Source organism: Ochotona curzoniae, unplaced genomic scaffold, assembly GCF_017591425.1.
Source record: "Ochotona curzoniae isolate NIBS_2020 unplaced genomic scaffold, NIBS_Ocur_1.0 scaffold_4506, whole genome shotgun sequence".
Classification (NCBI taxonomy): Eukaryota; Metazoa; Chordata; class Mammalia; order Lagomorpha; family Ochotonidae; genus Ochotona; species Ochotona curzoniae.
The window spans coordinates 68,316,982-68,331,913 of NW_024467119.1; the positions used below are offsets into that span (position 1 = coordinate 68,316,982).

Below are 14,932 nucleotides of genomic sequence, written 5' to 3' on the forward strand. Positions count from 1 at the left end.
TTGGTTATGTTCCTCACTGATAAAATGAGTACAGCATGTTTTAGCACATGGTAAGAAACATGCACTCATTTAAAATTGAAAAGAATATCCACATGGGTGACTATTCTCCTAGGAATTAATTATTAGTGCATTTTCTATATGTACCAGTCCACAATGAATTGGAAGGAGAAGAATCTGATCTTGTAGGAAGTTTGTGAAACACCACTGAAAAAACTAAACTTCAAGTTTGGGTTGTTAAGCACCCAAAATGAAGTTTAAAAATATATGATAATTTTCCATTGATCAGCACTTATGGGTGATGTTTTGCAAGGCAGAAGGCTGCCTGCTCAGTACAGAAACTTAAAAACAAAGCAAGGATGGGCCCGGCGCAGTGGCGCAGTGGTTAAGGTCCTTGCCTTGCAACACCCAGGATCCCATATGGGCGCCGGTTCTAATCCCGGCTGCCCCGCTTCCCATCTAGCTCCCTGCCTGTGGCCCCAGGAAAGCAGTCGAGGACAGCCCAAAGCTTTGGGACCCTGCACCCGCGTGGGAGACCCGCGGGAAGAGGCTCCTGGCTTCAGATCGGCATAGCATCGGCCGTTGCGCTCACTTGGGGAGTGAATCATCGGACGGAAGATCTTCCTGTCTCTCCTCTCTGTATATCCGCCTTTCCAATAAAAATAAAATAAATCCTTAAAAAAAAATAAAGCAAGGTGCAGTAGCTGTTTTAGCTTGAATCACCGATTCTATGAGAACCAGCACTTGGCTTTCTGCTGTCAGGCCATCCCACATTAGGCAAAATCCCATATGACCTTTCTGTTTGGATACAAAAAGAATTTCCAAACTGAGAAGTCTTCTGTAGAGCTAATAGTTTTAATTATTAAGCATAGCCAAATATTTATGCATCATTAAACACATCACAGGAGTTCACAGGTAAACTCTTCATCTGCATTAATTCCTACAGATGAGAATGTTACGATTCATGGACCCTAAGATGCCCTCACCTCTTCTCTATTTTGTTTGAATTTCTGTGGTTTCTAATGATACCACTTTTTACCCTCTAAAACATTTTAGGTTTCTTCTGCCCAGAATGTTTTCTAACAATTTTGCTTGTGACCAAGCACACAAATAAAATAATATGCCTTTGTCATGTGATTAAACACATTAAGGAAACAAAATACGCAAACCATCTATCCATGAACACAAATGTAAACACATATCTCTAACCCACTCCTGAAGCCCTGCTAACAAACTCCTAGTGACTCATCCACTGGCTTACCCCAATGCAGAGAGAGGGGGGTGCACCAGGACCATGAGATGACATCTCATTTTTTGTTAACCAATATAACCAAAGATTTTTAGCTACTGCCTTGATTGCATTAAGCCAATCAGTTTCAACTTCAGTATGTAAATGCCAATTCCAATAAATATACAGGCACAAATTGGTCGAGGAAGAGAAGGCAATTAGTGAAGTGGATTGAAGGAAAAGCAGAGAAAGAAGTAAAAACAAGCCAGCAGTTGTTGCATGGGAGCAATCCTGCTGGTCCACATGAAGTCTTCCTGGTTGGGTTTCATCTAAGAGCTTGAATATCTGGCTGCTGCTGGCAATGCTGGGGTCTTTTAAAGACAAACCTCACGTTCCACAGCATGGGAGAATGTGAAGCATTGGGGCTGCCACCAGATCTTCATAAACAAGGCTTTTTCCCATCAAAGGTCTTGGTGCGATGGAGCAGGAGTTGTTTATACTGCTTTCTTTTTCTATGAGGTTTACTTTCCCGACGTTAAACCCTGTCAACTTTACTGCCTAGAAACCTGTCTTCAGAATAGGACCCTCTGCTTTGAAGATGCCTTTTAAAAAATGTCAAGGGGCAGTAAACATCAAATAGGATCCATAGCACCACCAATGACAACAAAACAGGGCCAGAGCTAATCAGTCTCCGCCATAAAACACATGCTCTGTCTCTTTCTCACACACAGTAGCCGCCCAATGAGATCTGGAGAGTGAATGTAAGCCACAGAGTACGAAGCAGCTGAAAAGAAAAGAATTCCTGCTGAGTTCACCCCTCGTGCCCCCTGCACAGTCAAAAGGGTTCAAGGAAAGAATGTTTTATTACACACTGCTGTGCACAACCAGCAGTGCAAGTTTATTCTGCCTGGGGGCCCAGTGGGCTCAGTTTGGTCATCTCCATATGTTCTCAAAGAGAAATTCTGGCCAAGCTTTCCTTCCTTGCACTTTTCAGGCCTGACTTCATTTAAAACAAACTAGCCAGAGCCGCCTCATCCACATATGGCAAAGCAGCCCACTCACAGAGCAGTAGGTTGAGAGGCCAGCACTTCTGGAACTGCCTCAACAGAATCAGAGGGAAGGTTTATTTACATTTGCATCCCTGCATCCTTCTTCCTTCCCTGGTAGCCTCTTGGGCCTCATGAGGAGCTCTGCCTGTAGCAGTGCTGTTGCCATGGCCACAAGCCAGCCTTCACAACCCACAGGGTTTGTGGGCTCACAGACCAAGTCAACCTCAGTGGATGGCACAGATGCTGGTTCTCATGGGACAGGCTCAAGGCACTCTCCATTCTCAAGCTACCTATGCTTTCATCAGGCATTCCCAACACAGAACTAAACCATCCAGGGACTTTCAAAATCATAAAAAAAAAAAAAGTAACTATAGGATCCGGCACGGTAGCCTAGCAGCTAATGTCCCTACCTTGCACCCACTGGGATCCCATATGGGCACCAGCTCTAATCCCGGTGGCCCTACTTCCCATACAGCTCCCTGCTTGTGGCCTCGGACAGCTGTAGAGGATGGCCCAAAGCCTTGGAACCCTGCAAACACGCGGGAGACCCAGAAGAAGCTCCTGGCTTCAGATTGGCACAGCTCCAACTATTGTGGCCACTTGGGGAGTGAACCAAAGGACAGAAGATCTTCCTCTCTGTCTATCCGCCTCTCTGTATATCTGACGTCCCAATAAAATTTTTAAAAATAAATCTTTAAAAAAAAAACGTATATTTGGGATTTATCAAAACTACTATTTGCATATCTCACAGTTGGAAACCAGCATGAGACTCCTGAGTGAGGCTGGGGCTGAGCTGACGGAACCAGAGATGTCCTGCATGGAACTCAAACTCCGGAGGTTGCAACTAGGGTATCACTTCTGAAAACAGGTGAGGCTAGCTGACAACTCCAGCCGACTCTCAGACGTGGTAATTACTACTTTTAAGGAAACTCCCCTCACCTACCTAGAGAACGCAACAGTTTACTACACATTCTTAACTATAGACAATCTCATTTCACAGCAAATCCGGGAGGGAGAAGGGTACACATTATCACTCCCATTTAATGGAACAAGAACTAAGGATAAGAACCTGCAAGGGTTTGCTGAAACCAACCTCTTGTGTCTTTCCAACACATGGCAGCTCACCTTCAGAAGGAAGCATAGCTTGTTAGCATCAACAGAGCCGGTCCTCCTCCCGTCCCCATTTCGTGGTTCTTATTAAGTATAGGGACAAAAATACCCTAACTTTTTTTTCTTAGAATCACTACACGACTGCTGTTCAACAAATATTTCCAAATACACGAGGACATTCCATATATACAGTTTCAACGAACCTTCATTTTTCTTGCCCAAGGACAGACTTACGGGAGTAACAAGTCTCTACTACTTAAACAGTCAGAAAAACAGTCAAGAATACAAATGCATGTTTCTTATTTGCAGAGAAATGCCATTTGGCTTCTCTACCCCAGACAGTTGAGCCTTGCCTGAGCCACCTGCTTCTTCTGACATGCAAGTGTGTCTGAAAATTTTGCCACCAGGCTGCCACACACCTTCCGAACAACCTGCTCCTCTGAAGTTTTACCTCTCTGTTTTACCAGAAGGTTCCCCTAAGTCCTCCCTGTTTTTGCTACTACATCAAATGATGTTTTGCCAATGGCACAGTCTGGGGTTCTTTTTGGTTTTTTTTTGTTTTGTTTTGTTTTTTTAAAAACCATCTCTCCCAGGCTGTTAACAGGCGTTTGGCTACCCTGCTCCTCCTCTAGGCATAAATTCTCTCCCACATACTCACTCCTGCAGGCTTCAAAGAAGGCCAGTGGCAAAAGAAACACCGCAGATAGAAAGAACTAACCAAAGAGTGAGCGAGAGAGAGAAACCCTATAGACGGTGAACTCAGGTATAGGATGGGAACTGTGTGCAACTGGCTGTTAGCCCTCAAGCCAGCTGTGAACCGCCCATCTCCCTAATACTACATATTTCTAAAAATTTCAAATCTATGACATGTCATCATCACTCACCATTTCAAAGCATTTATTAAATAAATGAATGATTATTATTATCCTCTAGTATACACTTGAGAGAATTTATCAAGTCTAATTGAATATTGAAATTGTTAAGACAAGCAAAAAGGTCAAGGACCACTCAGGTATTTACCCTTGAGTAGTACACAGAATTAAAGCCATGATTTACTGTCTTGTTACAATCACTTCAGTGGTTTATTTGTTTACAAAACTTTTCTCTACTGTTTATACAGTTTCCTGCCAAATGCACAATGTAATATGCATGTATCAACAAGCAATGAAAGTGTGCTATTCTGGCACCTTATCATGCTGAAGATCAGACTCCTCAAAGACACATGCCAAGTTGTGTGTTTTGTTATACATTTGTACTGGTAGAGCAACCATTTTAAGATTTATTTCTTCCCGAGTTCTTCAACTTCCTATACCTACAAGAGACCTTCAAAAAGTTCTTGTAGGAGTAGGCATTGAGTCTAACAATTCAGACATCTGCCTTTGGCTTCGGTTCTCAGCTCTGGCTCCTGAGACAACCTTTGCCTCCAAGTGAGGACCCTGGAAGGACAGGCGTAGCCATGGCACAAAGAACTGGGTTCCTGCCACTCACACCGCAGGCCAGCTGGCCCAGCCAGGGCCGTCATGGCCAACTAGGGAGTGACTTAATGGTAAGAGAGTGCTTTCTCTCGCTCTCTCTCTCTCTCAACTCCCAAAGAATGAATAATTTCTTTAAAGTTCTTGGAAAACACACACATAATGGAAAAACTGCGCATGAATTTCAAAAACATTTTTTGTACCACACAAGCTTATCTTTTAATCCCATTTCCCAGACATTTTGATGTCCCTTGTCTGTCCCAGATTCCTTCCATAACCTCTTTTCCTACCACTGTATTCCTGATATTCTACTTTTCACTCCAAGTAGTAACGTAGGCCCAACTGAAAGCCAGCCTTTACTTCTTGACCTCTGAAGTGAAACACGTATAAACAAACAAAAGCAAAACGGAAGGAGCTATAGCCACTATTTTTGGATCCTATAAACAAAACTTGTGTTTCCAAAGGAAGAGAATCTTTTAACCTACTTTGGGGATTCCAAAACGGCTTGAACACATTATGGTTGAGATTTAATCATAAGAAGGGGAAAATGCAAAGGCCTAATAGTAAAGTGCTATTTTTTAAAAGGTTTATTTTATTTCTATTGGAAAGTCAGATATACAGAGAGCAGTACAAACAGAGAGAAAGATCTTCTGTCCGATGATTCACTCCCCAAGTGGCTGCAATGACCAGAGATGTGTAGATCTGAAGCCAGGAGTCGGGAGCCTTTTTTGGGTCTCCCACGTGTTTGCAGGGTACCAAACCTTTGGGCCATCCTCTACAGATTTTCCAGGCCACAGGCAGAAAGCTGAATTAGAACCGGTGCCCATATGGGATCCCAGAGCATCCAAGGCGTGGACCTTAGTCACTAAGCTACAGCACCGGGCCCAAGTGCTATGTTATTAAAAATGCAGTTAACCGTTCTAGACCAATGGTAACCCCAGAAAACACACAGAATGATGGCAACAGGGTTAATATTGGGTCACTCTTTACAGTGTTGTTGCTGCTGCTCTAACTTTTGCACCTTTATATCTGCTCCCAGACCACTACATAGCTATGAGCTGAATTCACCAAAAAAAAATCAAAAGACTTTTTTTTTTAACAGACCAGCCACAGCATGGCTAAATGTCTGTTGTCTAACCTGTTTTTGTATTTGCTTATTTCTTTGTAAGCTTTTTACCAGTTAAACATTTGGGACCAGTTACTCCTCCTGCTTTGCAGTCTAAGGCTGCTCCAAGTGGAGCTGTAGGAACTTCAAAGGACACCCCAGAGTTTGGATCCCTTTCACAGGCAGCAGACCCCAGGGGCATCCTTAGAAAACCTTAGGAGGCAATTACTGCATTCTGGACCCCTGGCTGGGTTACCCCAGTCACCCTGCACACATACATAGGAGCTACAAGGGTTCTCCACTCCGCCCCAGTTTGTCTCAGGAACGAGAAAACAAAAGACAGGTCCTTGCACAGGGTCCTCCCACTTCTTTCTAAACTCACTGTGGTGCCCTTATGCAAGCTACTTAGATGATTCCAGAGCTGCCTGACCAATGCAGGCAGACACTAGGAAGGAAGCCAGAAGTTTTAAAAACACTCCAGTTCCTTTTCTTATCACTCACATAAGAGCATAATGCATCCACAAATATCTGACCATTTTATTACAATATAATTTGGAAATAAAGAATAAGGCAGTCAGGCCATTTTCTACCACTCGTCTATGCTTCCTTCATCAAAATCACACTTTCTCAGACACTATACCTCCAGTTTTACTGAAAGCAGTCTTTTTTTTTTTCTGAAATTTTATATCTATGACCATTTGTCCTTTAGATTGTTTCTTAGACTTATATCGATTTTGCCCATTAAAAAAAAAAAAAGTATGCTTTCTCCTTTAACTGCTACTGGTCTAAATTTACTTTACTGAAGGGAATTCTGGCCCTAACTGAACTCATGTAAACTTTCCATTTCACAGTGATGTTTTCTTTTCTTGGATTCAGAACAAGTCTTCTCTAGCCTAAGGAACGGCTCTTGCAGGCCCTCTCTGCATATTTGTTTTCCAATTGGAGAGCACCTTTCTATAAACATGCAGGGCCTCCGTGATGAGTTCTTAGTGGCATGCTACACTGGGAATAGCTTGTCTGTACATGAAGTCTCCACCGGCCACCATCCCCACATAAGCTATGCCTCCCAGTATGGCCAGCAGAGACCTTGTCCCTTCAGTGTCCATCCCAACGCCCTGTCCTGAATTCCGCTTTAATAAGCACACACGCCTGTGCTCTCACTCTCAACAGCTCACCTCCAGAATCCATTTCCTCCATTTGCCTTTGTCTCACAGTGGAGTTAAATAATGCTCTGGCTTGCTGTCAAAATGCTTCAAGTGCTTTTACGTGTTTTATTGCAACCATCTTCTCAGCATCCATGAAAACAGAAAGGACTGGGAACATTTCCACCACTCATTATAAGGAGAGAAAAGAGCATTTACAATATCCAGTATTCTATGACTAGCTCAAGATCTTACAGGGATGGCAGAATCAGAACCAAAATAACAGCTTCAGGCTCTTCATACATGCAGTTCATTCCTCCTGCCTCTCCCCCGTGTTACATATGGAACCAGAACCTCTTAAAGGAAGAAGAAAATGAGGGGAAGGGCCACACAAACACCCAACTATTTCACTAGAAATGTTCTTTTTGACTACACTCGCAGTGACTCACTGAGGAGAAAGAATGAAAACACAAAGCTGACCCACCAACCCATCTCTGCCCTGTGTTAAAAACCTGAGTTTTGGTGTGTGACCCTATACCTTGGGAGCAGTCAAGTTTTCTAATTGTAATGAGAGAGTCCATGTTAATTATAAATGTCCTCCCATTGAACATTCCTTTGTAGACTCACCTCTGCCTTGGCAACCCACTCTGTGCCAAAGAAAATATCTTATTAAGCAATATTTCCTTTGACATCCTGTGATTTTAGAATTTACACTGTTTTTAATTTTGTTGTTGTAAAAAAAAAAAAAGACTGCCACAAGAAACATTTGCAATTATTTGCAGTTTTCTATGATATTTAAGCTACAGAAAGTACGTGTTGGTGCTTAAGTTATGGCAAGATTCTTCTTTGGATGTGTGATATGATATTTAAAAGAAGCCTGAATGATGATGGTTTCCTACATTTTTATTAACTCTGTGTTGAACATCTATATACTCTCCGCCCTAGTCTTTGAGGCACATAATTTCACTTTAAAATTGTCTTGATCAGGGCCAGGCGTGGTAGCCTATAACTAAAGTCATCGCCTAGAGCACATCATGATCCCATATGGGTGTGGCCCTGCCTCCCATCCAGCTCCCTGCTTATTGAGTGGAAGAGCAGTAGAGGATAGCCCAGAGCCTTGGGACCCTGTACCCACGTGGGAAACCTGGAGGAGGCTCCTGGCTTTGGATTGGCTCAGCTCTGGCCACTGTGGCCACTTGAGGAGTGAATCAATGGATGGAAGATTTTCCTCTGTGTATATCTGACTTTGCAATAAAAATAAATAAATCTCTAAAAAAAAAATGTCTTGATGGGGCATGGAACGGTAACCTAGTAGCTTAAATCATCACCTTGCATGTGCAGGAATCCCATATGGGCACCCATTCATGGCCCAGCTTGCACTACTTCCCATCCAGCTTCCTGCTTGTAGCCTGGGAAATCAGTCTGGGATGGCCCAAATCCTTAGGACCCTGCACCCATGTGGAGACATGGAAGAAGTTCCTGGCTCTGGCTTCAGATTGGCTCAGCTCCTGCCCTTGTCACGGCTCAGGGAGTAAACCAGGAGACAGAAGATCTTTCTCTCTCATCTCCTCTCTGTATATCTGACTTTCCAATATAAATAAATAAATCTTAAAAAAAAAAAAAAAAGAATTGTCTTGATGTACTCTCCTTCTCCCTGTACCTGGGGCATGCACTTTTCAGAGCAATAACTTAGTCTGTACTTTATCCCATGGCAAATGTCTCCTTCCCTACTTACATGGTCTCTTTTAAAGCTCTGAGCATAGGTGAAGGAAAAGGCCAAAAATAATCTGTTGATCCTCTAACTAATTATGCAACCAACTCTTTAGGATGAAAACCAGAAATCTCTGCTCAAGAAAACTGAATCTGTATTGAATCCTCTGGCAAAGGTGCTAACAATAAAACCTAAATAATCACTAACAGGTTCATGCATCATCACTCAAAATAAGCCAGGTCAAAGACAAAGGGTCCGCTCCTTCCTCCGTGACCAGCTCTACTTTCCACTTCAGTCCCAGGTCTTAGACAAACCCCAACATCTCTTTCATGGAAGGGCCATGTCTCACTCATCTCCTTCATGGAAGGGCTACCACCCACTCACCCAGGGCACAACCCCACAGTCTTCTTCGAAGACTCCCTCTTGTATGCAATAGCTATTTCTAAGATACTTCCTGCATTCCATTTCCACTGCATCATGGTTTACACCTTCCTCACTCCTGCAAAGAAAAGTGCACTTCCTAGAAAATTTGCTTTTCATATATCCTGTTAGTACTCATTACCATGTAAACCTCCTGCAGCACCATTCTGACCTTTTCCACCCTGAGTACAACATTCTGGTGTGTTCTATGCAGCGACAAATCATATCCCACTGGGGTGACTCTAAGAAACTGCACTTCTAGTAGCCTTTTATGATACCTCTCCTTCCCTTGAGGAAAGGAAATCTGTCCACCATATTTACATTTTCATAGTACGTGGGAATACTTTTGTAACCATGTACAGGGGAAATAATTTTTAGGTTATTATTCATTTACTTACTTGAAAGGCAGAGTGATACACAGACAAAGATAGAGAAAGAAATCTTCCAATCACCTGTTCACTAGTCCATTGCCTTTATAGCTATTGGTAGGCCAGGCCCAAAGCCTGGAGTTCAATCCTGGAGTTTACAATCCACGTCTCCTAAGTGGTGTCAGGGACGCTAGAACTTGGCCACCAACAGCTGCTGTCTAAAGATTTGCATGAACAAAAAGTTAGAGTCAGGAGTGTAGACAGCTCTGGAACCCCAGCATTCCAATCTGGAATGTGGACATTCTTTTTTTTTTTTAAGATTTACTTATTTTTATTGGACAATCAGATATACACAGAGGAGGAGAGATAGAGTGGAAGATCTTCTGTCTGTTGATTCACTCCCCAAGTGGCTGCAATGGCTGGAGCTGAGCAATCCAAACTCAAAAGCCAGGAGCCTCTTCTGGGTCTCCCGCATGCGTGCAGGGCCCCAAGGCTTTAGGCCATCCTCTACAGCTTTTCCATGCTGTAGAGGAAGTAGGGCCTGGGAAGCAGGGCCTCCAGGACTCAAACAGGCGTCATACAGGATGCATACGTATGCAAGGCAAGGACTTTAGCCACCAGGCTAATACGCTAGGCCCAGCATGTGGGCATTCTTAACTGCTAAATCATTCATTTGCTTCAAGAACTAATTTAAGTAGGAGTTTTTTGGGCCTCCAAATCAATTTCTAGTCATCTAATGCAAACTTGTTTTTAAAAATATATTAAATTTGGACTGAGCACGGAGGCCTCGCAGCTAAAGTCCTTGCCTTGAATGTGCCAGGATCCCATTTGGGTGCTGGTTCTAATCCTGGCTGCTCTACTTCCCATCCAGCTCCCTGTTTGTGGCCTGGGAAAGCAATCGAGGACGGCCCAAAGCTTTGGGCCCCTGCACCTGTGTGGGAGACCCAGAAGAAGCACCTGGCTTCTGGCTTCAGATCGGCTCAGTTCCAGCTGTTGCAACCACTTGGGGAGTGAACTTTCGGACACAAGATCTTCCTGTCTTTCCTCCTGTCTCTCTGTATATCTGACTTTGCAATAAAAATAAATAAATCTTTTTTTAAAAAAAATCTTAAATTCTATTTCTCATAATTCAATGTTTCCAGTATAGAATTTCCAGCCCTCTGCTTCTCCTGGTGCTACAGACAGTCACTTCCTCTCGTGCAGTGCATCCCTGACACAAGATGGTGAAGGTCATAATGAAGGGATTTGGCCATATCAGGCACCTGGCCACCAGAGCTGCTTTCAACTCTGGCAAAGTGGACATTGTAGCCATTAGTGACCCATTCATTGACCTCAACTACATGGTCTACACGTTGCAGTATGATTCCACCCACGGCAAGTTCCATGACACAGTCAAGGCTGAGAACGGCAAGCAAGTCATCAGTGGGAAAGCCATCACCATCTTCCAGGAGCGAGATCCCACCAACATCAAATGGGGCGATGCTGGTGCCTAGTACGTGGTGGAGTCCACTGGTGCCTTCACTACCATGGAGAAGGCTGGGGCTCACTTGAAGGGTGGGGCCAAGAGGGTCATCATCTCAGCCCCCTCTGCTGATGCCCCCATGTTTGTGATGGGAGTGAACCACAAGAAATATGACAACTCCCTCAAGATTGTCAGCAACGCCTCCTGCACCACCAACTGCTTGGCTCCCCTGGCCAAGGTCATCCACAACAACTTTGGTATTGTGGAGGGCCTCATGAACACACGCCATCACCGCCACCCAGAAAACAGTGGACAGCACCTCTGGGAAGCTATGGCATGATGGCCATGGGGCTGCCCAGAACATCGTCCCAGCTTCCACCAGTGCCACCAAGGCCGTGGGCAAGGTTATCCCTGAGCTGAATGGGAAACTGTCCGACATGGCCTTCCGTGTGCCCACTACCAATGTGTCTGTGGTGGACCTGACTTGCCGTTTGGAGAAAGCTGCTATGTATGATGGCATCAAGAAGGTGGTGAAGCAGGCTTCCAAGGGCCCCCTGAAGGGTGTCCTGGGCTACACCAAGGACTAGGTTGTCTCCTGTGACATCAACAGTAACACCAACTCCTCCTCCTTTGATGCTGGGCTGGTAATCTGCCCTTTTACAGTCTCCATCCCAGACCCCCTGGAGAAGGGGAGGAGCCTCGCGAGCCCTATCTTGTCATGCTACCATCAATAAAGTCCACCTTGTACCCAGAAAAAAAAAGGAATTTCCACAAGCCATTATTTAATAAGTGAATGATGAAACTGCTTAACACTTCATTCTTAACCTGCATCCTTTACGCTAAGTCACCTAGAAATGTATGGCATTTACAACTTGAACTGAAAATAAGACAATAATACTCAGAATATTCTGCAAAAAAAGAAAAAAGTTGTTGTAAGCACAAAACAAGTGATAAACCTTCAGGTGCAGATTCTGTTACTGAATCATACATAGAATTGATGGCGGCAAAGATACAGATGTGTCTCTGCAAGAAATGTGTTTCCGAGAGAGTAATACAGATACTTTTTAAGGAAATTGTACATCGTCAAAATTTAATCCTGCCAAAACTTTTATCATAAGTAAGGCTCATTTTGCTTGTTCAGATTTTGATCAGTAATGCAGTCAGAATGGAGTTCTTCCCTTCCCCCCACTTGACAATCAATTATACAGTCTTCTTAATCCCAACATGATTTACCAGATGCTGCCTGGACTAATAGTGGGGAATTTCAAGTTCATGCCCTTTCCTTAATTAGCTTCATGACCCTGGGCGAGTCACTTCACCATAGGAGATCTCTGCTTCTTCACCTGGGAAATGAGAATGTGTGGTACCAACTGCTAAAATCCCATTCCGCTCTAGAATTTAATGATTTAGGAGTATTAGAAATAAGCTTTTTACTGATACATGTAACAGCATGATAGAATCTCAAAGGCGTTATGCTAAGTGAAGAAGACAGACTCCAAAGACACCCATTCTCTGATTGCATTTACATGCCAGTCTAAAAAGGACCAATCCATAAGGCTAGAGGACAGATCAGTGCTTGTCAGAGGTTAACGGCAGGGGGACTATCTGACTACACATGGGTAGCATGAGGAGATGGCATTCGTGAGTAAGGTGATACAGTTTATTGTATATCTTTTCTTTTTTATTTACTTGAAAGGCAGAGTAAGAGAGAGAGAGAGAGATCTCCCCTTGGCCACTTCACTGCCACAAACAACAGCAGCAGCAGGATCAGACAGAAGCCAAGAACTGGAAACTTGGGAGGTGGGGGGAGCCATCACCCCTGCCTCCCTCTGTACCAGCAGGAAGCTGGAAGGAAGAGCAGAGCCAGGGCTCCAACTTGGGCACTGACACATGATGTGGGCATCTCAGTAAGTATCTTTCCTGCTGTGCCCAAACATCTTCCTCACCTTCAATAGGTTATGGAATTGTCCCATTTGACAGCTGGGAAGACTAAGTTTTTCAAGGTCAAGAGGCCAATAAGTAGCACCGTCAGAATTCAAATCTGCCTGCTCTGATTACTGCCACAAGGCTAAGATCCTGTGTAGATAAAGCTTTATTTAAAAGGACATTTTATCCTTTATTTAAAAGGACATTTATGTTGGAGAGACTGCCACTATTATTATGGCAATTCCACCAATTCTTATTGAAGCTTCCTTCAGAAACTGGACAGAAGGCCTTTGCTCAGTGAGGCAGACCAGCATCTCCAGCATCTCCTTTCCTGAGGAAGTCTGCCCAGCAATAGGCCCAACACAGGCTGCCTTTCCTCACCAGGAACAGTTGCATTTTCCTTCTGTACACTCACTGTTCCTGCAAAGCTGGCTTAGCAGGGAGCTCTTCTCAGGCCTTTCAAGGCCAGGTTACTTTCAAGGCCAGAAGCTGAGCTGCTTCTGCCAACCGGCCACTACCTTCTCCTCCCAGCTGTTCACTGTCTTCTAAGCAGCTGTGAGCCAAAGCAGGCAAGTTCATGTACCTGAAATGACCAGGTCTCAGCCTAAGACATTAAACAAGTTGTTTAGAACTGTGTGTTATAGAAAAACAGCCAGGAGAAAAGAACTACCGTGCTAGTGGAAGGAAACCACAAACAGTCCTTTCCAGGGTTCTTGGAAGGTATTTAGATCCTGAGAACTTGGCTAGAATGGGGTAGAAAGGCAAATTGCAATAAAAAAAAAAAAAAGCCTCTCATCTAGTTCTTGGGTTTGTTTAGTCTGCTTATCTCAAGTCAAGCTAATCATTTTAATGGCTACTTGTAGCTAGAACAGGGCTCAAATGGCCTTTCAAAGAAAGGAGGGCAGGCCTTGCCAGGCCCACACTAAATTGCAACCTATTTCTGAAGACCCCAAGCTTCTTTTTTATTAAAGATCTTTACTAAGGATCTCTGAGCAAATAAACAGCGCACTGTGGTTTATTTACTTCCTATGTGTCACTCTGAACCAGACTGTAGGTTCCCAAAAAGAAGAACAAGGCATTATCTCTGCTACTCATTGCCACATCTAACACATCGTTTTTTGGAATAAAAGTGGAGGAGAACATTCCGCACCAAAATTAAGATGCTGCTTGGGAAGCCTGCATTTCCTATCAAAGAGCCTGGTCTGCAGTCCCAGCTGCATTCCTGCTTCCTGCAGGAGGCAGGTGTTGGTTCAGGGACTGGCAGAGTGGATTGAGTTCTAGGCTCCAGGTTTCAGCCTTGCCCAATCCGGGCTTTTGTGAACCTTTGAAGCATGAACGATAGATGGAGGAGCTCTCTGTCCATCTCTGCCTTTGAGATTAGAACAGATGGGAAGAGGAAAAGTGAACCTTGAACCTCGTGAGGGTTACGGCACTGTGGGCAGGGAAAGGAGGCTTTTCCCAGAGACAGATGCCAATTCCTCGCGATTGAGAAGTAACAGGGCATTGCCTCTCTAGAAGGGAGCTTTTACAAAATCTTCTAACTCAATCATCCTTCTACCGGAATCAAAGACACACATTTCCAAAATGCCAATCCAATGGGGTGAATGGTGTTGGGAGGAGAACACTGGGCAGGCAAACCTGCAGGCTGCCAAGTCCCACTGCTCAAAGCAGAATCAGATGAGAAGCAGGGTGAGGCGTGTTAACCGAGAAGCCCTCCTCCAATTAATGTGTTATTGCTCCTTTAAAACAGAGAACAAACGGCTGGGCTGCCCGTGATCCCGGAGGCTGCAGAGCAGTAATTGTCACTTAGCCACTTAACTCCCCGCAGCACTGCTCACTCACTCATTGTGGTTTATCTCTCAGCCAATTACCGCTGTCATTTGCCTTTCAATGTGTGCCATCAGGGGCTGGCCCAGTGCAGAGCCCAACAGAAAACACTGGC

At 44.2% G+C, this 14,932-nt stretch overlaps 1 protein-coding gene and 1 pseudogene across 1 annotated transcript in view; one reads left to right on the plus strand and one right to left on the minus strand.

Annotated features, from left to right (window-relative positions):
- Positions 1-14,932, minus strand: part of MAML3 (mastermind like transcriptional coactivator 3) — a 433,325-nt gene that overhangs the window by 360,564 nt on the left and 57,829 nt on the right. The window lies entirely within an intron of this gene.
- LOC121147252 lies at positions 10,823-11,798 on the plus strand (annotated as a pseudogene).